This window comes from Eubalaena glacialis, chromosome 12, assembly GCF_028564815.1.
Source record: "Eubalaena glacialis isolate mEubGla1 chromosome 12, mEubGla1.1.hap2.+ XY, whole genome shotgun sequence".
Lineage (NCBI taxonomy): Eukaryota > Metazoa > Chordata > Mammalia > Artiodactyla > Balaenidae > Eubalaena > Eubalaena glacialis.
The window spans coordinates 12,719,941-12,744,405 of record NC_083727.1 but is presented as its reverse complement, the minus strand read 5'-3'; the positions used below and the strand labels follow the sequence as shown (position 1 = coordinate 12,744,405).

The window sequence follows — 24,465 nt, the reverse complement described above, 5'->3', positions numbered from 1 at the left end:
TATTGTATAGCACAGGGAACTATATTCAATATCTTGTAATAACCTATAATGGAAAAAAATGTGAAAAAGAATATATATATATATGAATCACATTGCTATACACCTGAAACTACCAGAACATTGTAAATCAACTCTAATTTTTTTTTAATTGGTAAATGACCTGAACAGACACTTCACAAAAGATCTACAAATGGCCAACAAGCACATGAAACAGTGCTCAACATAATGAATCATAAGGAAAGTACAACAAAACCACAATGAGATACTCCTATAATGGCAAAAAATAAAAACATGCTGGTGTAATGGGAACCACAGAACTCTCAGACATTACTGATGGGAGTGTCAAAAGCTACAGCCATTTTATTTAAATGTTTGGCAGTTTCTTATGAAGTTAAACAAAACATGACCTATGATCACCAGTTTAACTCTTTTGTATTTACCCAAGAGAAAGGAAAACATATATCCACACAAAGACTCGTGCATGAATATTTATAGTGACTTTATTTGTAATAGCTTCAACCTAGAAACAACCCAAATGTCCAAAAACAGAAAAAGAGGTAAACAAGTTGTGATATATTCATATGATAGAATAGACAGCAGGAAACGGAAATGAACTCTTACTGGTACATACAACAGCAAAAATTAATCTCACATACTTTATGCTGAACAAAAGAAGCCAGATTCCTAAGAGAACATGTCGTGATGCCATTGATAAAAAGTTCTGGAACAGACAAAACTAATCGATGGAGAAAGAAATCAGAGCAATGGCTGCCTCTGGGGAGAGGAGAGGGTGGCGGGATTGACTGTAATGGGGCACAATGGAAATATTTCGTATCTTGGTAACAGTGTGAGTTACATGAAAACATGCATCTGTTAAAACTCATAGAACTCTAACACTTATGACCTGTGCATTTCACTACATGGAGACCATACTTCCATCAAATAACTTAAAGCTCAGAAGGTAATTAGACAACATTATTTTGATGAGACGAAAATTAAATCTGAAAACAAAGTAATAAAACAGGGCAAATTCATTTCACTCTTCCACTCAAGGAATATAAGCCCCAGATTATGGGTGGCATGGAAGCTGCAAATCTGTTTTCATTTCTGCTTTTCCATACAACATGCTTCTGAAGTCAGTAATTACCTTCCCTCCACCCTTACCCCTACAATCTGGCCCATAAACTAAAGCCAACCTCATCACCTAGAACCTACAGAAATATGGGGATCTGTTCCAAAAGATCTAGTAGCTGTGTTAGTAGAACTATCTGTTTCCAACAGGATGCCTACCAGGGAGACTGTCAAGGATAAGTCTGAACATATATGACTTTTGCCTTACACGCTGACTTTAGAAACTAACAGAGGATAAGCTATGAGTCCACTGAAATTTTTCCTATGTAAGTTGGTAAGTAATATACCCTAGATTCAGATACATAGCTGAATTCTTATCATATGATTCTTAGTGCTCTGGTTATAATTAAATGTACTGATTGTACTTGAAGTATATTAAAATTCTCCCTAATCCTTTCTCTTCCCTCCCCCTACCAAAAAACACGAACTATTTATAAAACTTTCTGTCTCTTCATTTGGTTTTACTTATCTGGACTCCTAAGCCATGCATGGTAAATTTCAGACCTATAATTTGTGGCTTCCTGCTTCCAAGATTTCTCCAGAGTCGTTCTCATGTGACTGTTTTTCTAGTTAAATATTTACACATATACACAGGGTACACAGGCAGTTCATATTTGACATGATTTAACAGCACTACATCTGTTTCTCATCATAACATAACTGGAAAATGTGCCTACTAAACATTTTTAAAATATATTTGCCCAAAACATTGTTTCTACTCTCATCTTGAGACATTTCTTTGTAAAGAAAACAGAAGATAAGATGGCCTCTCTCTGTTTCCTTAATTTTCTTCCTCTGGCTTTGGGGTCCTCTCTTGCTACCAGTCATTCCTTCCCAAGCCTAATCAAACCACGTATCATGTCTTTTTTTTAATCAGTAGGTGAGAAGCACAAAATTAAGTTGAGATGTGAAGGCAAAAATATCTTATTTAAATAAAAAGTCCCCCCAGAACAACTGGCTTCATTGCTAACTCCAAGGTTAGCAAGACTTCATCTGAATAAAGTCCCTGATGATACAAACATGTCTGAAGTCTGTTTCTTGCTCACAGCGCACAATTTCAAGCATGAGTTCTCCAAATTCAGAAAAAAAAAGAAAGAAAGAAAATTCTTGGCCTTCAGGAGGTAATCATTCCTAGGTCCCCAAAATTTCAAATCGCAACACAAACATCTGTTCTAATTCTTCCCCGGTTTGCTTAACAAAATCAATCCTATTTTAAGTTCATATGCTTTTCCAGAAATATAAAGCACATTTAAATTACAAGAGTATATTCTTCGGAACACTAATTTAGAATAAATCGATCCTATCTGACTTTCATTCTATTGTTTTGGGTTTTAATCCAGAAATCTGTGCACTCGTTTTTATTCATATGTTATCATAAGCAATAACAAAGCAAAATAAAAAAGAATGAAAACAAAAAAACTCCTGAGTGCATTATAAATCCTGGAAGCGGACCATAGTTCATACGTAGTCACGAAGCAAAAATAAAGGGAATGATTATTTTCGACTAATATCTTCTATTATTTTTTGAGACCTATTTTTCCAATTTGTGTCTAACTCAAGATCTTGATTTTTTTTCTTTTCTTTTCCCTGATTATCTTTTGGCCATTTCATAGCTCATTTCACTCTGGAGAGAAAGTGATTGGATAAAAAAAAGGAGATGAGACTAAAATGAGTGTAATTGACTTCAACAGCCCTGAGGAATAGCTTTACTTTCAAGAAGCCTGGAACATCCGGCTCTAATAAAGCTTTTGGTGCATCTGAGAATTTAAATAATCCTTAATATTCTTAATTCCTGTCACACTGATTAAAAAGCATAACAGATTTTTAGACATACTATTTTTAGACATTCTGTTATGAAATAATATGAAAAATTGCTCAAATCCAGAAATCACACTATATACTCAGAGAAGCACCTCCTAGGATACTATGTATTTTCTCAAACAAACATATATATTTACAGAATATATATTAATAAAATAATAAATATAAACAAATATATATGTAAGTGTTAGCTTTGGTTTGCTGTTCTGACACTTCAAATGTCTATGCTAATTTTAGAAGAAGGTAAATAATTACAATATGTGGATAAATAAGACCTACAGATGATCCAAATTTTTTTATCCATGAACTTTCATTACATAGTAGATAAACGTTTCAGGAAAAAGGGTACTACGGACATTTAAATTTTTTTTTCTTAACTTTTGGAGAATTGAAACATAATGAGCATCAAAAAGACCCAAGGAACCTTATAAAATCTTTCAGAAAGTAGAAGAGGGACTATTTCCCAACTCTTTTTTATGACAACAGAACCCTGATACCGAAACCTGACAAAGACATTATAGGAAAAGAAAATTGTAGACCAGTATCCATCATGAACATAGATGTAAAAATTCTTAACAAAATACTGGAGAGCTGAATTCAGTTATATAGAGAAAGGATATTATATTATGACTATGGGAAGTTTATCCCAGGCTTAACATTTGAAAAGCAATCAATATAAATCACCATATTAACAGAATAAAGGGAGAAAATCATATGATCATCTCAATAGATGCAGAAAGTGTACGTGCCAGAACCTCCAGCTCACATCGTGGAAAGATCAGGGACAAGGTGAGAGTAATACACTCTCACCACTTCTCCTCATCTAGCCAGTGCAATGGGGCAAGAAAAAATTTTAAAGAAGTCCTACAGAATGTAAAGGAAGAAGGAAAAACTCGTCATTTGCAGATGACATGATCAGTTTAAAAGAAAATCCTGTGGAAACTAAAACAAACGAACAAAAACTTCTAGAATAAGTGAGTTATCAAAGGGTGAGATACAAGATAAGTACAAAATATAAATTTTATATCTATGTTCTAACAATGAACAACTGGAAATTGAAATAAATTATAAAATAAAGTTATTTATAATAGCATCAAAAATACAAAACAGGGATAAATCTAACAAAAGATGTGAAAGACCCTACACAGTAAAACGTAAAAAACATTGCTGACAGAATTAAAGACCTAAAGAAATGGAAAGATATACCTTTTCCACGAGTCAGAAGACTCAATACTGTTAAGATGTTAATTCTCTCCAAATTGATCTATCAATTCAAATCACTCTCAATCAAAATTCCAGCAGGATTTTTTAAATTGACAAACTGACTCTAATATTTTTATTAAATACAAAGGAGCTAGTATAGACAAAACAACTCTAAAACAATAACAACAACAATGGAATTACACACCTAATTCTGGACTCATCATAAAGCTAAGGTAATCAAGACGATATGGTTTGACATGAAGAGTGTCCAAAAATAAACCCACAAATATACGGTCAATTGATTTTTGACAAAACTGCAAAAGCAGTTTCTCTCAGTAGAGAAAAGATAATCTTTTCAACAAATGGTGATGGAACAATTGAATATCTATGTGCAAAAAAAGAAAGAAAGAAAAACCCGCATTTGATCCATACCTTGATACGAAATTAACTCAAAATGTATCATAGACCTAAATGTAAAACCTGAAACTATACAAGTTCTAGAAGAAAATATAGGAGATTTTATTAAAATTAAGAACTTCTATTCCTTGAAAGACATTTTTAAGAGAATGAAATGTCAAGCTACATTCTGGGAATCATATATATAGATGATAAAGTGCTCATATCCAGAATATCTGAAGACCTCTCAGTACTCAATAATAAGAAAACAAACAACCCAATAAAATATGGGCAAAAGATGTGAACAGAAACGTCACGAAAGAAGACAGATGTCAACTAAGCATTTGAAAAGGTGTTCAGTGCTATTAGTCATTAGGGAAATGAAAATTAAAAACACAATGTTACCCCTACATACCTATTAGAATGGCTTAAGTTAAAAATATTGATCTCACCAAGCCTTGATACAGATATGGAGCAAATGGAATGCTCATGTGTTACTGGTGGGAATATAAAATGGTCCAATCACTTTGGAAAACAATTTGGTAGTTTCTTAAAAAGTTAAACATACACCTATTATAACCCAGCTATTCTACTCCTGGATATTTATCCAAGAGAAATGAAAGCATATATATGTTCAAAGATTTGTACACAAATGTATATAGCAGCTTTATTTGAAATAGCCCAAAACTGGAAACAACCTAAGTATCTATCAATAAGTGAATGGATAAAAAAATTGTGGTATACCCATACAATGAAATATTACGCCATTGTAAAAATAAATAAAATAGAATATCAATACATGGTAACAACAGGGATGAATCTCAAAATAATTATGATGAGTGAAATAAGTCAGACAAAAAAAGGTGCATAAAATCCTAGAAAATGTGAAATAATCTATAGTAGTATAAAGCAGATCAGTGGTTACCTGAGGATATGGAAAACAGGGAAGTGTTGGCAAGAGGGATTACATTTTCTTGATTGTCATGATAGTTTCATGGATATAGATATATGTCAAAACTTATCAAACTGTACACTTTAAATTGTGTCATTTATTAAACATCAATTATACCCCAATAGAGCTGGGGTTTTTTCTAACATCCTAGTATGAAATTAGTGTCCATAAATTTAAGAAAGAAGGCCAGTGTGGCTAGAACAAGACGAGTGAGAAGGAGTTAAAAGGCCAAGTCAGAGGTAAGCGGAGGCAGACCACATGTGTCTTTATAGGCTCAGTCAGGTGTGTGAAATGTATTCAAGTGGAGGATTATAAACAGAGCAGTAACATGATCTCATTTATGTGAAATGCTCCTTGAGCCTTTTCCAGAATGTCATGTAGTTGGAACCGTATGGCATGTAACCTTCTCAGGTTGACTTCTTTCACTTAGTAATATTCACTTAAGAATCCTCCATGTCTTTTCACAGCTTGACAGCTCATTTCTTTTTAGTGCTGAATAATATTCCAGTGTCTGGTTGAACCACAGTTTATGTATCCATTCCCCCGCTAAAGACATCTTGGTCAATTCCAAGTTTTGGCAGCTGGGAATAAAGTTGCTGTAAACATCTGTTGTGCAGGTTTTTACGTGGATGTAAGTTTTCAACTCCTTTGGGTAAAAACCAAGGAGTGCAATTGAAGGATAGTATGGTAAGAATATGTTTAGTTTTGTAAAACTGACAAACAGACTTCCAAACATGGCTGTACTATTTTGCATTCCCATCAGCGATGTATGAGAGTTCCTCTTGCTCCACATCCTCACTGGCATTTGGTATTGGCAGTGTTTTTGGATTTTGACAATTCTGATGGGTATGTAGCCGTATCTCCCTGTTTTAATTTGCATTTCCCTAACAACATAAAATGTTGAGACTCTTCATACACTTATGTGTCATCTATATCTTTGGTAAGGTATATGTTCAGATCTTTTGCCCATTTTTTGATCATGCTGTTTGTTTTCTTTTTGTTGAGTTTTAAGAGTTCCTTGTATATTTTGGGTTGGAGTACTTTATCAGATACGCCTTTTTTGAATATTTTCCCCAAGTCTGTGGCTTGTCTTCTCATTCTCTGACAATGATTATATTTTAATACAACACATTTGATACTGGCTGTGCCTTCAGTCCATCAAATCTAGTTAGGTGTATATAGAAAAATGGATGAGATAAAAATCAAAATATTGCCAGAAACACAAAATAGCAAAATATGCTAATGTGTACTGTCTTCCAAGCAATAGCTTCTATTCATAAATACACTGAAGAAAGATTAGAAATCCATTTAGATTCTTAGAAAACTGGTGCTATTCATTAGTAAGTCAGATTTTTCCAGGTGATTGTAGGCATCCCCAAAATCATGTAGCACAGAGTAACAGAAAGATAGTAAGCAGGGAAATAAAATTATACAGTATGGTTTGATATTTTGTTCCCTGCAATCATCCTGTTTCAGCATTTTAAAATTATGAAAAATTTTCCTAATTTCTTCCTAATGGAGATGGTGGTTTGTCCTGTTTTATTTTCTTGGCAAAAATGTGGGGAATCAGTTTAAATAAAACATCTTTGTTACTTCCAGTGTATACAGCTGAAGTTGTTAGAGGAAAGAAATAAACATTTCCAGTCTTAGATATGGTCAAAAATGTCAAAATCTTACCTATCAAGTCATCTTCTTTACTATTCACTATATGCTTTTTCTTTTTTTTAACATCTTTATTGGAGTATAATTGCTTTACAATGTTGTGTTACTTTCTGCTGTATAACAAAGTGAATCAGCTATACATATACATATATCCCCATATCCCCTCCCTCTTGCGTCTCCCTCCTACCCTCCTTATCCCACCCCTCTAGGTGGTCACAAAGCACCAAGCTGATCTCCCTCTGCTATGCAGCTGCTTCCCACTAGCTATCTATTTTACATTTAGTAGTGTATATATATCAGTGCTACTCTCTCACTTCATCCCAATTTACCCTTCCCCCTCCCCGTGTCCTCAAGTCCATTCTCTACCTCTGTGTCTTTATGGCTGTCCTGCCCCTAGATTCATTAGAACCACTTTTTATTTTTTAGATTCCATATATATGTGTTAGCGTACAGTGTATGTTTTTCTCTTTCTGACTAACTTCACTCTGTATGACAGACTCTAGGTCCATCCACCTCACTACAAATAACTCAACTTCGTTTCTTTTTATGGCCGAGTAATATTCCATTGTATATATGTGCTACATCTTCTTTATCCATTCATCTGTCGATGGACACTTAGGTTGCTTCCATGTCCTGGCTATTGTAAATAGAGCTGCAATGAACATTGTGCTACATGTCTCTTTTTGAATTATGGTTTTCTCAGGGTATATGACCAGTAGTGGGATTTCTGGGTCATATGGTAGTTCTATTTTTAGTTGTTTTTTTTTTTAAGGTTTTTTTTTTAAATTAATTAATTTATTTATTTTTGGCTGTGTTGGGTCTTCGTTTCTGTACGAGGGCTTTCTCTAGTTGCGGCAAGCGGGGGCCACTCTTCATCGCGGTGCGCAGGCCTCTCACTATAGCGGGCTCTCTTGTTGCGGAGCACAGGCGCCAGACGCGCAGGCTCAGTAGTTGTGCCTCATGGGCCTAGTTGCTCCGCGGCATGTGGGATCTTCCCAGACCAGGGCTCAAACCCGTGTCCCCTACATTGGCAGGCAGATTCTCAACCACTGCGCCACCAGGGAAGCCCCTGTTTTTAGTTTTTTAAGAAACCTCCATACTGTTCTCCATAGTGGCTGTATCAATTTACATTCTCACCAACAGTGCAAGAGGGTTCCCGTTCCTCCACACCCTCTCCAGCATTTATTGTTTGTGGATTTTTTGATGATGGCCATTCTGACAGGTGTGAGGTGATACCTCACTATAGTTTTGATTTGCGTTTCTCTAATGATTAGTGATGTTGAGCATCCTTTCATGTGTTTGTTGGCAATCTGTATATCTTCTTTGGAGAAATGTCTAATTAGGTTTTCTACCCATTTTTGGATTGGGTTCTCTGTTTTTTTGATATTGAGCTGCATGAGCTGCTTGTAAATTTTGGAGATTAATCCCTTGTCGGTTGCTTACTTTGCAAATATTTTCTCCTATTCTGAGGGTTGTCTTTTCGTCTTGTTTATGGTTTCCTTTGCTGTGCAAAATCTTTTAAGTTTCATTAGGTCCCATTTGTTTATTTTTGTTTTTATTTTCATTTCTCTAGGAGGTGGGTCAAAAAGGATCTTGCTGTGATTTATGTCAGAGTGTTCTGCCTAAGTTTTCCTCTAAGAGTTTTACAGTGTCTGGCCTTACATTTAGGTCTTTATTCCATTTTGAGTTTATTTTTGTGTATGGTGTTAAGAAGTGTTCTAATTTCATTCTTTTACATGTAGCGGTACAGTTTTCCCAGTACCACTTATTGAAGAGGCTGTCTTTTCTCCATTGTATATTCTCACCTCCTTTGTCAAACATAAGGTGACCATATGTGTGTGGGTTTCTCTCTGGGCTTTCTATCCTGTTCCATTGATCTACATTTCTGTTTTTGTGCCAGTACCATACTGTCTTGATTACTGTAGCTTTGTAGTATAGTCTGAAGTCCGGGAGCCTGATTCCTCCAACTCCGTTTTTCTTTCTCAAGGTTGCTTTGGCTATTTGGGGTCTTTTGTGTTTCCATACAAATTGTAAAAGTTTTTGTTCTAGTTCTGTGAAGAATGCCATTGGTTGTTTGATAGGGATTGCATTGAATCTGTAGATTGCTTTGGGTAGTATAGTCATTTTCACAATGTTGATTCTTCCAATACAAGAACATGGTATATCTCTCCATCTGTTTGTATCATCTTTAATTTCTTTCATCAGTGTCTTATAGTTTTCTGCATACAGGTCTTTTGTCTCCTTAGGTAGATTTATTCCTAGGTATTTTATTCTTTTTGTTGCAGTGGTAAATGGGAGTGTTTCCTTAATTTCTCTTTCAGACTTTTTTTCAGTGTATAGGAATGCAAGAGATTTCCATGCATTAATTTTGTATCCTGCTACTCTACCAAATTCATTGATTAGCTCTAGTAGTTTTCTGGTAGCATCCTTAGGATTCTCTATGAATAGTATCATGTCATCTGCAAACAGTGACAGCTTTACTTCTTTTCCAATTTGGATTCCTTTTATTTCTTTTTCTTCTCTGATTTCTGTGGCTAAAACTTCCAAAACTATGTTGAATAATAGTGGTGAGAGTGGGCATCCTTGTCTTGTACCTGATTTTAGAGAAAATGGTTTCAGATTTTCACCATTGAGAATGATGTTGGCTGTCAGTTTGTCATACATGGCTTTTATTATGTTGAGGTAAGTTCCCTCTATGCCTATTTTCTGGAGAGTTTTTATCATAAATGGGTGTTGAATTTTGTTGAAAGCTTTTTCTGCATCTATTGAAATGATCATATGGTTTTTATCCTTCAGTTTGTTAATACGGTGTATCACATTGATTGATTTGCATACATTGAAGAATCCATGCATTCCTGGAATAAACCCTACTTGATCATGGTGTATGATCCTTTTAATGTGCTGTTGGATTCTGTTTGCTAGTATTTTGTTGAGGATTTTTGCATCTATGTTCATCAGTGATATTGGCCTGTAGTTTTCTTTTTTTGTGATATCTTTGTCTGGTTTTAGTATCAGGGTGATGGTGGTCTCGTAGAAGGAGTTTGGGAGTGTAACACCCTCTGCTATATTTTGGAAGAGTTTGAGAGGGATAGCTGTTAGCTCTTCTATAAATGTTTGATGGAATTCACTGTGAAACCATCTGGTCCTGGGCTTTTTATTGTTGGAAGATTTCAGTGCTTGTGATTGGTCTGTTTATATTTTCTATTTCTTCCTGGTTCAGTCTTGGAAGTTTGTACTTTTCTAAGAATTCGTCCATTTCTTCCACGTTGTCCATTTTATTGGCATATAGTTGCTTGTATTAGTCTCCCATGATCCTTTGTATTTCTGCAGTGTCAGTTGTTACTCCTTTTTCAATTCTAATTCTGTTGATTTGAGTCTTCTCCCTTTTTTTCTTGATGAGTCTGGCTAATGGTTTATCAATTTTGTTTATCTTCTCAAAGAACCAGCTTTTAGTTTTATTGATCTTTGCTATTTTTTCCTTCCTTTCTTTTTCATTTATTTCTGATCTGATCTTTATGATTTCTTTCCTTCTGCTAACTTCGGGGTTTTTTTGTTGTTCTTCTTCTTCTTTCTCTAATTGTTTTAGGTGTAAGGTTAGGCTGTTTATTTGAGATTTTTCTTGTTTCTTGAGGTAGGACTGTATTGCTATAAACTTCCCTCTTAGAACTGCTTTTGCTGCATTGGATAGGTTTTGGGCCGTCATGTTTTCATTGTCATTTGTTTCTAGGTATTTTTTTATTTTCTCTTTGATTTCTTCAGTGATCTCTTGGTTATTTAGTAGTGTATTGTTTAGCCTCCATGTGTTTGCATTTTTTACATTTGTTTTCCTGTAATTGCTATCTAGACTCATGGTATTGTGGTCAGAAAGGATACTTGATACGACTTCAATTTTCTTAAATTTACCGAGGCTTGATTTGTGACCCAAGATATGATCTATCCTGGAGAATGTTCCATGAGCTCTTGAGAAGAAAGTGTATTCTATTATTTTGGGATGGAATGTCCTATAAATATCAATTAAGTCCATCTGGTCTAATGTGCCTTTTAAAGCTTGTGTTTCCTTATTTATTTTCCTTTTGGATGATCTGTCCATTGGTGAAAGTGGGGTGTAAAAGTCCCCTACTATGATTGTGTTACTGTCGATTTCCCCTTTTATGGCTCTTAGCATTTGCCTTATGTATTGAGGTACTCCTATGTTGGGTGCATAAATATTTACAGTTGTTATATCTTCTTCTTGGATTGATCCCCCTTGATCATTAGGTAGTGTCCTTCTTTGTCTCTTGTAATAGTTTTTATTTTAAAGTCTATTTTGTCTGATATGAGAATTGCCAATCCAGCTTTCTTTTGATTTCCATTTGCGTGGAATATCTTTTTCTATCCCCTCACTTTCAGTCTATATGTGTCCCTAGATCTGTACTGGGTCTCTTGTAGACAGCATATATACGGGTCTTGTTTTTGTATCCATTCAGCCAGTCTATGTCTTTTGGTTGGAGCATTTAATCCATTTACATTTAAGGTAATTATCGATATGTATGTTCCTATTACCATTTTCTTAATTGTTTTGCGTTTGTTATTGTACGTCTTTTCCTTGTCTTGTGTTTCCTGCCTGGAGAAGTTCCTTTAGCATTTGTTGTAGAGCTGGTTTGGTGGTGCTGAATTCTCTTAATTTTTGCTTGTCTGTAAAGGTTTTAATTTTTCTGTCAAATCTGAATGAGATCCTTGCTGGTTAGAGTAATCTTGGTTGTAGGTTTTTCCCTTTCATCACTTTAAATATGTCCTGCCACTCCCTGCTGGCTTGCAGAGTTTCTGCTGAAAGATCAGCTGTTATCCTTATGGGGTTTCCCTTGTATGTTATGTGTTGCTTTTTCCTTGCTGCTTTTAATATTTTTTATTTGAATTTACTTTTTGATAGTTTGATTAATATGTGTCTTGGCGTGTTTCTCCTTGGATTTCTCCTGTAAGGGACTCTCTGTGCTTCCTGGACTTGGTTGACTATTTCCTTTCCCATTTTAGTGAAGTTTTCAACTATAATCTCTTCAAATATTTTCTCAGACCCTTTCTTTATCTCTTCTTTTCTGGGACTCCTATAATTCGAATGTTGGTGCATTTAATATTGTCCCAGAGGTCTCTGAGACTGTCCTCAATTCTTTTCATTCTTTCTTCTTATTCTGTTCTGCAGCAGTTATTTCCACTATTTTATCTTCCAGGTCACTTATCAATACTTCTGCCTCAGTTATTCTTCTATTGATTCCTTCTAGAGTATATTTAATTTCATTTTTTGTATTGTTCACCACAGTTTTTTTGCTCTTTAGTGCTTCTAGGTCCTTGTTAAATGTTTCTGGTATTTTCTCCATTCTATTTCCAAGATTTTGGATTATCTTTACTATCATTAATCTGAATTCTTTTTCAGGTAGACTGCCTATTTCCTCTTCATTTGTTTGGTCTGGTAGATTTTTACCTTGCTCCTTCATATGCTGTGTATTTCTCTTTCTCTGTTTTCTCATTTTGTTTATCTTACTGTTTTGGGGGTCTCCTTTTCACTGGCTGCAGGTTCATAGTTCCCGTTATTCTTGGTGTCTGCCCCCAGTGGGTGAGGTTGGTTCAGTGGCTTGTGTCAGCTTCCTGGTGGAGGGGACTGGTGCCTGTGTTCTGGTGGGTGGGGCTGGATCTTGTCCTTCTGGTGGGCAGTGCTGCATCTGGTGGCGTGTTTTGGAGTGTCACTGAACTTAGTATGACTTTAGGCAGCCTCTCTGCTAATGTGTGGGTTTGTGTTCCTGTCCTGCTAGTTGTTTGGCATGGGGAGTCCAGCACTGGAGCTTGCTGACCTTTGGGTGGAGCTGTGTCTTGGCGTTGAGACGAAGATCTCTGGGGGAGCTCTCGCCGATTGATATTATGTGGGGCCAGGTTTCTGGTGGTCCAGTTTCCGGGACTCGGCCCTCCCACCTCAAAGGCTCAGGCCCAACACCTGGTCAGAGCACAAAGACCCTGCCAGCCACACGGCTGAGAAGAAAAGGAAGAGAGAAAAAACAAACAAACAAACAAAAACGAACAGACAGAACCCTAGGACAAATGGTAAAAGCAAAGCTATACAGACAAAATCTCACAAAGAAGCGTACACATACACATTCACAAAAAGAGAAAAAGAAAAAAAATATATGTATATATAAAAGGAAGAGAGCAACCAAACCAATAAGCAAATCCACCAATGATAATACACACTAAATACTATACTAAGATAAAAATAAAACCAGAAACATATTAGACGCAGAAGGCAAACCCCAAGTCTACTGTTGCTCCCAAAGTCCACCACCTCAATTTTGGGAACATTCATTATCTATTCACGTATTCTTCAGATGCAGGGTTTATCAAGCTGATTGTGGGGATTTAATCTGCTGCTCTTGAGGCTGCACAGAGAAATTTCCCTTTCTCTTCTTTGTTCGCACAGCTCCTGGGGTTCAGCTTTAGTTTTGGCCCTGTCTCTGCCTGTAGGTTGCCCTCAGGTGTCTGTTCCCTGCCCAGACAGGAGGGGGTTAAAGCAGCGGCTGATTAGGGCTCTCTTGCTCACTCAGGCTGGAGGAGGGAGGGGTACAGTAATCATAATTGGAATGCTGGGTGAGCCTGAGGTGGCAGAGGCCAGCGTGACATTACAACAGCCTGAGGCGTGCTGTGCGTTCTCCCAGGGAAGCTGTCCCTGGATCTCAGCAACCTGGCGGTGGCGGGCTGCACAGGTTCCCAGGGGGGTGTGGATAGTGACCTGTGCTTGCACACAGGATTCTTGGTGGCTGCAGCAGCAGCCTTAGCATTTCATGCCCATCTCTGGGGTCCAAGATGATAACCATGGTTCACACCCATCTCTGGAGCTCACTTAGGTGGTGCTCTGCCTTCTGTGGGCACACGTGGAAGGAATCCCCTCTCCTCGCGCACCCCGAAGAAAAGGTATCTTGCCTCTCCGGCAGGTCCAGACTTTTTCCCAGACTCTGTCCCAGCTAGCTGTGGTGCACTAGCCCCCTTCAGTCTGTCTTCATGCAGCCAACCCCAGTCCTCTCCCTGGGGTCTGACCTCCGAAGCCTGAGCCTCAGCTCCCAGCCCCCGCCCGCCCCGGCGGGTGAGCAGACAAGCCTCTCGGGCTGGTGAGTGCTGGTCGGCACCGATCCTCTGTGCGGGAATCTCTCCGCTTTGCCCTCTGCACCCCTGTTGCTGTGCTCTCCTCCGTGGCTCTGAAGCTTCCCCTCCACCCACCACCCCCATCTCCACCAGTGAAGGGGTTTCCTCGTGTGTGGAAACTTTTCCTCCTTCACAGCTCCCTCCCAGAGTACGGGTCTCATCCCTATTCTTTTGTCCCTGTTTTTTCTTTTTTCTTTTGCCCTACCCAGCTACGTGGGGAGTTTCTTGCCTTTTGGGAAGTCTGAGATCTTCTACCAATGTTCAGTAGGTGTTCTGTAGGAGTTGTTCCACATGTAAATGTATTTTTGATGTATTTATGAGGAGGAAGGTGATCTCCACGTCTTACTCCTCTGCCATCTTGAAGGTCCTATACTTTTATATGTTGGGAATTTTCCTTAATAAAAAAGTTAATTTTTTTTAATGAATGTTACATACACTGAAATTTAGCAATGTGGCATTGTCAACTAACTAGCCGTGTAGAAAACATCTAAAAAAGATATGTTTCACCAAATTAACTTGCAGGTAAATAAAAAGTTTGAATATATAAAATAAAATAACCAATCTATTAGAAGCATATATAGGAGAATTTATTTCTTTTTGGAGATAAGAAAGCTTTTCTAAGCAATACTCAAAACCCAGATTCCAAAAAGATTAGTGAATGTGATGACATAAAAGTTTTTTTCTGCACAGAAAAAAATACCAACAAAGTCAAAAGACAAATGATCAACTGGGAAAAATATTTCAACACATATGACAATGAGCTCATTTTCTTAATATAAAAAGACCTCTTACAAATCAGTTATAAAAGACCATTAAATCAATAGAAAAATTGACAAAGAACTTAAAGGAGGTTCATAGAAAACAAACACTAATGGTTTGTAACATATGAAAAGACAGTCAACCTCAATCATAAAGAAATGAAAAGTAAAATGTCAATGTTATATGACTATTCATTTATTGGAACACATTTCTTAAAATATATGTCATTAAGAATATTTAAATGAAAAAAAATCAAGATGTAGAACAATCTATATGGTAGCCTCTACCTGTGTAAAAATAACTGTGTACATATCTACATGCATATCTATATATACGCATATATGCATTATGCTTCAATACACATAGAACATTCTAGAAGAACATTGTATAAGCTGGTTACAGTGGTTGCTTCTATAGTGGGAGCCTGGAAGTCTTGAGTGAGGTGTAAACATAACTCTCCATCCTGTGTGCTTTTTATAACATTTAAATTTTTAAATGTATGTCTGCCTTACCTTTTCAATGAAAAATAACTAGTTGATAAAAAAAAACTAAGTTAATGTGTTCAACAAACATTTCTTTGTGCAAATCACTGTTGAAGTGCTGAGAATACAGGTCATGGAAAACCAACATAAATCTCTGTCTCCAGCTCTAACATGCTCCTGGGGGGAGAATACTAAAAGTCTCTAATGAATTGTGTTCAGTATAGTAATTTTTTGACTGCAACTTTACAAATGTTTTCTTTGGATATGTGTCCTTTTTAATGTAAGTGAATACATTGAGTCTTACATACAATAGTAACTATAGAAATGCATTCTTTGGAACTGACACAATTGTCATCATCATAATTTGGATAGGCTTTGTCAAGTTAGAAGAAGCAAGAAGAGATTTATCATTCATGCCTCCATGTGTATCCATACCATTTAAAAACCTCATTGTCCTTGCAACACAGCATTTCTAATCTCTGCCTTCATTTTATGGTTTACCTATTGAGAGTTTAGAAGCCTCTCACTCTCTTACTACTTAATTCATTATTTTAGAATTCAAATCTAAGTTATGTCCTGAAGATTCAGGACAAAAACAATCCCAAAGACTTTTACTGTCACCCATATACATAAAATTCCCATCAGTGTCCTAAATTCTCATTTCCATTGCATCTCTACATCTTTTTCTCTGGATATAGAACAACTATGCCAACAAAATGTAAAATTACAGTTGTTAAGACTTTGTTTCGTTTATTTAAAAAATTTATATTTTGGTTAAAGGATGGGGTAAGCTAAAAAACAATATTCTAAAGTATAGTGGATGAACACGAGACTTCCTCAGTGCTCTGTCATAAAGGGAGTTCTTGGCCAATAAGTTGGAAAAAGATGCTTATTAAGTTTCCCCACAATTAAAAAATTTCCCCATACTGGAGATTGACAACTATGTTAGCGTATTAGCCCCCTAAAAAAATCCTTCAATGAAGAAGTTTGCTTAACTTTGAGCCTCTGTTTCTTTCTCCCTTCTCTGTGCTAATTAAGAGATCTCCTGACATCAGAGGAAATTTTCATCTAAGCTCAAATCAGGACTAATCTCAGTTTTGAATCTTTGCTTTCCTCTCAGCAAACTCCACCAGAGTACTTCCGGGCCCTACTCGGAAATCCATGCTGTCAAATTTCTTATTAGCTCACAGCTAACCTGAATATTCCATCGGTAAGAAATACAGCACAGCACACCTCTGTCACAAGCAGCGCACTCTTGGTTCCCTGGCAAGAAGAAAGTGAAAAGACTAAATATGTGTGGGCTTAGAACAAATGAAATTCAATATTACCTACCAAATGGCTTCCTCATAAGGATAATCCTCTCTGAGAGAACACAGCAATAACCAATAACAACAAATGCAAAATCCATTTTTTTTAAGTATGGAACAAAAGAGATCCAGTTCAAGCCACTCCCCCGAAACAAAATGTGATGGGAAACAACCTTCTTGTTAACAGAATACCAATAGGACTTTTTTTTTGGCTGCGTGGACTCTCTAGTTGTAGCGCATGGGAGTAGCTGCCCCACGGCATGTGGGATCTTAGTTCCCCGACTAGGGTTCGAACCCGCGTCCCCTGCACTGGAAGGCGGATTCTTAACCACTGGACCACCAGGGAAGTCCCAGGACTTTTAAAATTATAGCCTCTCTTTCAACTAACACTCTGCCCAAGAAAGTTTTATTGGATGAAATGTTAAAACCAATCCAAGAATTTTCTCTTACAGTGTCTCTCACAAGTATGCTCAGACATGAAACCGGGCCTTCCTAAGTTCTGATTAGCTCTTGACTTTTATCAGTACACCTTGCTTCCAAAGCTTCCTGGGCCAAAATAGTCTATGAGTTAAAGGTGAACCTTAATAAAGGAATCATTTGTTTCCATTTTTTAAAGGTGCAGTTCCCACCAAGAAAACCCTGCTGCAATTTCATTAATTCACATGTAGGACGAACACGACTGAGAAATCAGGGACCATGACATTTTCATCTTTATACCCCATGAGACATTTGACCTATTGATAACTTTTTATGAGGAAAATTCACCTTCTGGTGAAAGCCTGTGAGTGACAAATACTTATCTGAAAATCTAAGCTTAATATATCAAGAAGCTAAAACTGGTCAGTTTGTTTTACTGTGTGTTTAAAAACGTTTTGATTAAAAAAAAAAAATCTTGCAAACTTTGAAGAGATTCTTTCCTTTGGCAAATGGAACTGGAGACTCAAGTATTTTGTGTCCAGTTCTGCTTGAATTTCCACGTCCTCTATGCCAACTGGGTACCCTCCCTCCCCCTGCCCCATCTGTGCAGATTTCTAAATCACTGGAGAAACCACCAGGCAGAAAGTCAGCACAAATGCCTTCCGAGCCCAAGAGAAGTTTTCACTTAATGAGAGAGGCTCAGGAGGGAAAGGGAGACTGGGTAGGGGCTCTGTTTAAAATAAGCACATCACAAGGTAAAGAAAAATTATCAGTAAAGATATGTGTAATCAGGAGGTTCCCCAAAGACCTTATAAGTATCTCGATGCTTAAAGCAGGTCTGGTGGGGACCCTGGAGGGGATCGTGGTTGGAGAGACTTGAAAGAAATTTCATCTAATGGAAAAGCCAGCATTAGCTCCTGCCTTGTGGAAATACAGGCTTGTCTCTTATCCAAAGCCCCCAAAGCTATCGACTTCATTTTCTGATGGTCTTTGGAGTGTTATTGAAACTGAAGTCATGGGTTGGATCCTCAAATAAGCCAACTTGTTTAGATGCTTCCTCAGTCACAGACTCAACCCTAGTGCCTTATACATGCAAAGCCTTGACAGAAATGATTATTAGGAGAGAGGAAGGATGAAATGAAGGAAATCTACCATCCTCACACCCAAAGGACAATACTGCATTATATTGAAAGACATTTTAAATGAGAAAAGCTGAAAGAATCTTCAAAAATAAATGGTGCAGTCTTTGTTGTTGGGTAGTTGACATTTAGACTAGGCATTTATCAGCTCAGAGCTGTGGGACAGGCGAGCCAGTTGGTTTGGCAACCCAAATTAGCTCCCAGTCAGAAGGATATGATTAGCTAATTCACGCAGTGGAGTCAGTGACTCATAACAACTGAAAGACCTTTCCTTTCCAAGAACGTGTTCATTTTAACCCAGATTTAACAGTGGAGAGTCTAGGAAATCTGGGCAGTGAAGTGGGCATTACCTCCAAAAAGCTCTTCACGTTTGGGAAATCACAAAATCTCTTTGGACCTCAGTTCCTTATCCATAAACTGGTAAGTGGAGAGTAAATGGAGTCCATCGTGCCTCTGAGCTAAAATAAGTTTGGTGTCTGATTCTATGCGGTAAGCACTGACATCAGGCATCCAACACAGGTGGGTAGAGGCCTCTACCCACCCAAGTATAAGGCTAAGAATACATGCCCGATGGGATGATCCAGGCTGGGACACACTGAGGAGCAGAAGGTGATTAGGCTTGAATTCAAACTTTACCTGGATGATAAATCAGTAGAGACAACTCACTGATAAAGGTCAGGCAACAGAATGCACCAGAGGCGGAAACCTCCTGTAAGAAACAGCAAGCTAGAGTCGAGCCTCAGATCAGCCACTCATTAGTACTACGACCTTGGACAAGTCATTTCACCATTCTGAGCCTCGGTTTCTTCCATGGGGGCATTACTATCTGCCTTGCACACAGACAGCAAAAGTCAGTCTAAGAAAACGTGCACAAACGCACATTTTCGGGGGACTGTAAAGCAGTCATAGCTCAGAGGCTCCACACAAACAGGCATTCAGGATTTAGAGGGAGGTCTCCTTCCCAAAGAATAAGACAAAAACAGACAAAGGCTAGCAAAAAGAAAACTTTTGAGTAAACAACTTTCTATTTGCCCACTCCTAAAATACAGACACTGAAATGTCAATACATGAAACTTCTCTAGGCTCTCCAGGAGAACAGAAAGCAGACTTTCAATGGAAATGACTGCATAAAGAAAAGATTGCTAAACCCAAGTCTTTGTCATACTTACTCAAAGCCCCGGACCATGTAAGACATTCAAGTAAGAAAAAGAATCAGAGAATCTCTGCTTTACACCAGGGAACAGGACACATGCTGAGAGGGAAGGCAAAGGATAGGGCTCAGCAGACAGATTGGTCCAACATGCCCAGGTAATCGTGAAGAAGAGGTACAGAAACCTGGGGGTAGGGGTAGAGAAAAGAGATTTGGCCACAACCAAGATGCCCTGGGGGCTATTGATTGGGGTGAACAGGTAGAGAAAAAGAAGACAACTTTTCTTCCCTGAATGACTAGGTCATCTAGGAAGAGAAGTATTAGACAACAAAGCTACCCTGGCCCAAGAACAAGTAGACAATATCAATGCAAGTGTGATTGGATAAAGCAAAATTAACCCTTAAAGGAGGGAGGAAGAGAGCTTAATGATTTTTTAAAATTATACCCAAGTTCATTTGTTTTGATCGACTCGCCATGAAACTCTCCAAGAACTCTCTCTACACTCAAGAGAGTATGAGGAGAACAACCAGAGAATATTGGGCAATAGTTCAATTCTAAACATATGTGAGTTGCAACAATGCCAGTGCATATGAGCAAAAAACCCTGCTAGCTAGAGGAAACTGAGTGGGGAACCAGAGTTGGATCAAGACTGGAAAGATGGGGGTTTCAAATAATATTGTGGAATAATAGTTGAAGAGAACTGAGATCAGAGAAATTCCCAAGAGAGAACCTCCAGAGATAGCAAGACAGGGAACCAAGACGTAGATCAAATAAGATGCTATAGTTGAATGGCTTAAGGAGAAATTTGAGAGATGGAGTATATGTCCTTAAGGCAGACAAGGTCTACGTGAGTCTTGAAGTCTACAGAAGGGATAATGTGGGGATGTAATCAACACAGAAAGGGATGCTGAATCCAGGAGGATGAGAGCCCTAGATTTGACCAAAGAGAGCAGTATTAATAGAGTATAATGAACAAAAATAGGCAGGAAATTTGCCAGATTAAGTCAGTTCAGGAGCCTCTTATAGAGTGTGTGAATTCTCCAACCTCTCTGTTTTTTCTTCTCCTACTTGCTACACGTCTTTTGGTTTTGGCTTTGTGTCCACCAGAAGGTTCAATGCACAAGGAAGATGACATTAATTGTTAAAATCTATTAAATATTTAATAAAGGAATGACACAAGCACAAACGTTGAAATGTACCTTTATGGATTGTATGGATTCATTCATGCTTTATCTGATTCTCATGGTTATAACTCATTATGAGTTAATTATACAATATTTAGCCTTAATAATTTATAATAGCTCTATGACTTGATTTAAAAAGAGAAGTGTGATGCATAAGCCTAGAACTGCTGCCCAAGATCTAACTATTACCCAGTTGGATTGATAATAATATTTTCTCAAAACTATTTCAGCTATTTGTTGAGCAGTGTGTCATATACTTCGAGGGAGACAAAGGGAAAATAAGTGAAATAAGGAGAAAAGAAGAAATTTCCTTTTCCTCTCATTCAATTAGTGGGAAGAACATATTAAAAGATTTGACATGATGCGTTGCCCACAATACTCAAGAAAGTGCCGTTTTATTAGAAAAAATACAAATGTATGAAAACCCATCCTTATCATCAAACTTTCTCCAAAGCACTCCATTTCCTCATCAACCACTTTCTTCCTCATCTTCTCATTTCCCCTCATTTCTCCATGTCTCCAGAGGGGAATTATCAATGCCATCAACCTATCAACCCTCTGCCTTCCCCTTTGCCCCTGCTACGTTTGACCCAATGATATACTCCCTCTGTCTTCAAAACACTCAACTTTGGCTTGGGGTATGTTATAACTACTTTATTGTCCTTTTGTGCTTTTCTTCTGTCTGTATTTCTAGTAAATGACCATCACAAGTGACACTTACAGCATGTGTATACACATCATCTCGTGCAAGACCCCAATAACTCTTTGAGGCATGTAGCGATATGATGCTACCCATTTCACAAATGGAGAAACTGAGACATGAAAAAGTAACAACCCAAAGTTCACCTACATAGCAACTGGCAGAACAAAGCATGTGGCTTGTGGTCCAAGATTCTTCCCATTATGTAGCTGCCTGATATACAGCAGCATGAGCGCCATTTTGTCTTGGCTCCAGGGGGAAAGCTCTGTTTGTAGTTTTTCCCCCTGACTCCGTGGTCATCTCTCTTCTTTCCATCCGCCTGAAACTTACCCTTCCTTTCATATTCTGCTCAACTTCTTCCTCCACCATTAAATTCTCCTGGTTCATTCTCTAACTTTTACAGTACTAACTCTCTACACTGTTCATTATGACACTCATGTATCACTTTCGTCTTTTCGTTTAATGTCTCATGTGTTAGTTTTGTTGCCCCAGTAAATTAGTAAGATATTCTAGGGGCTAACTTTTTAAAAACATTTTGTTTATATTTTCCACAATGCCTGACACAGAGAAAATTCTCAACAAATTTTTGGTGAATTGGGGTGAATTTCTCAGGGACCATAAGAGAATTTCTATGTTTAAGAAATAATTTTTCAATACCATTTGTGGCCAAGTAACTCAAAAATTCATATGAGTGATGATGCTGACAGACTTAAAAACACATGGAGACTAGGGTCCTACACCAGTCTTCAGGACCATCAGACACCACAACAAGGTTGCAAAAAGACAAGTCAGCTGAGGATAACCCTCTTTCCAAAAGACAGCTGCTGCCACCTGCTATGACACCCCAAAACTTGCCTATTCAAATTCATGCTGGGGTCTTCCCTCTACTACATTTTGCTCTTTTGTTATTTTCTGTTTTGTTTTATATGACTACTAGCCACTTTTTGGATTAAAACTTGTTAAACTTGCCACTTCTTTGCAGTATTTGCAAATTCTCAATATCTGAACTTTTCTATGGTCAGTTATCATGAAGAAAAAGCTCTTCACTTATCCATCATTACCCATTCAAAAAGTCTGGTAACTGCACTCCTGTTTGGTAAATTATTATATCTAAAATATGTAATGTGATAGGAATATGATTTTAATATGTCAGAGTACAGTTTTATCTCATTTTTGTCAAATACACTCATATATAAAGAAAAAAGACAAAATATTGAAGTTTTTGCACCAAAATATTAGCTATGATTAGTTCAATATGGTAGGATCATGGGAAATATTTATCTTTTCCTTGTTTATGTGCATTCTGGGCAATAAACATACATTACATGTGTGCTACAGAAAAAAAAAATTATTTTAAAAACTTAAGCAGTAGATAGCAAGATAGTTGATAACATAAATTTAGTATGAGGTTGAATGCAAAGTATTTGCCTAAAGAGCTCCTTCTTTCCTCTCCTTTTATCTAATTTGATATTTACTAATCTTTTCTTTTTCTGAAGAACTTTTCCGGGTCTTATAATAAATAGAAATCATGAATGGAAACTATTCAAACACATCTTCTCAAAATCCTGCCTTTCTAACTTTTAATATCCATTTTTCTTCCCCTTTTCATTCTGAATCCTTAGAAGCAAATGTCCTGTCTCTTTGTCCCAAGCCTCCTCAGCTGTGATCTGGAAATGTCTTTAGGAAGGAGATTTTCCTTAAGGCTCAGGCAAATCTGTGACAAGCACTCTTAGCATTATATTCTTCACGCAAACACACTTCCTCTGGCCCAAATGGGGTCAGATTACATACATTCCCAGCCTGGGGAATGAATGGAAAGGTGGACATGCACAAAGCAGCCTTATCTAAAAATAAGAAATCACGTGGCATCCTTTTCCCTCTGCCCTCAAAGCAGCCATATGTTACTGGACTCTCAGGTCCAGCAGACCCAGTTCAAATTCTGACTCCAGAATCAAATTGTTGAGGTTGGGATCCTGACTCTACCACTTACTGTGTGACCTTGAGCCAGGTTCTTAAACTCTCTGAGCCTGTTTCTTCATCAGGAAAAGGGAAGCTAGTTAATAACAGCGCTTCCTAGAGTCATTTGGTTAAGAAAATTAGACAATGAATTTACAGCCTTTAACCCCTTCCCTGGCAGACAGCAAGTGGACAGTACACGTTAATTCTTAGCAATAACAGTAGCACCGACTACACGTGACATACAGCCGCTGGGGACATGGAAACAAATGCAGCCTGTTGGAGAAACTACAATCGTAAACAAGGAGCCCTCTTGAATGCTGTTTTCTGCCTTCATTCAAAGGCTTGCCTCAGTGGTGCTCACTGCCCAGAAAGTTCCAAGCAATATAGAGAACACCTCACTGGCCAGGGGGCCTCCATCCACTGGCAAAAGGTGCATGTCCTTGGTAAGAAACATGAGGCTGTGGGGAGCAGGCAGCAGTGCTCAGTGTCTGAACTCAATTCAGGATTGAGAGGAGAATCTTGCTAATTTGCTCCCAGTGCAGAGCACACAAAGTATTTAATGCAAAGTGGAAATGACCCTGAGTCTAGGACTCTGCTGCTACCGGGAACACCAAAGTGAAAAGCAAAGTCACCTTGGAAGAAATAGCCAAGCCTATCACGCTCTGGTCACTTACTCTGCTTTGATGAATGCTCTGGGGTCTCTCATCTCGCGCTGGCTTCTCGGCCCAGGAGAGCTTAGGGTCTGGCGTTCCTCTCAAGGCAACTGATTTGTACATCACTTTGGAATGTTGGTGAGCGTCCACAAAATAAAACAATTGCGCTCTAGTGCCTACCTCAAACCTTGCTCGACAGTTCCCTCTAAGTCCCTGTTACCTACGCAAAACGGCTCCAGCTGACTAATCAAGTTGAAAATTCAAGTGCAGGAGAGCTTGGTAGCTTCCAGGGTGAAATCCAGCTCTAGCTGGAAAACCCTGGACATATTTCACCAAGAGAGTTCAAGTTCAGAGCCTTCTCTTTGACAGAAAGGCTGTAACTGAATCTA

The 24,465-nt window shown here is 37.8% G+C and overlaps 1 protein-coding gene across 1 annotated transcript in view; it reads right to left on the bottom strand.

Moving 5' to 3' along the window:
* IPCEF1 (interaction protein for cytohesin exchange factors 1) overlaps nucleotides 1-24,178 on the bottom strand; it is a 165,069-nt gene extending 140,891 nt beyond the window's left edge. The window contains exon 1 of the mRNA XM_061206999.1: nucleotides 24,098-24,178. The gene's annotated coding sequence lies outside the window, so the exon portion shown is untranslated. The remainder of the gene's footprint in view (nucleotides 1-24,097) is intronic.
* Between the last annotated feature and the right edge of the window lie 287 nt (nucleotides 24,179-24,465).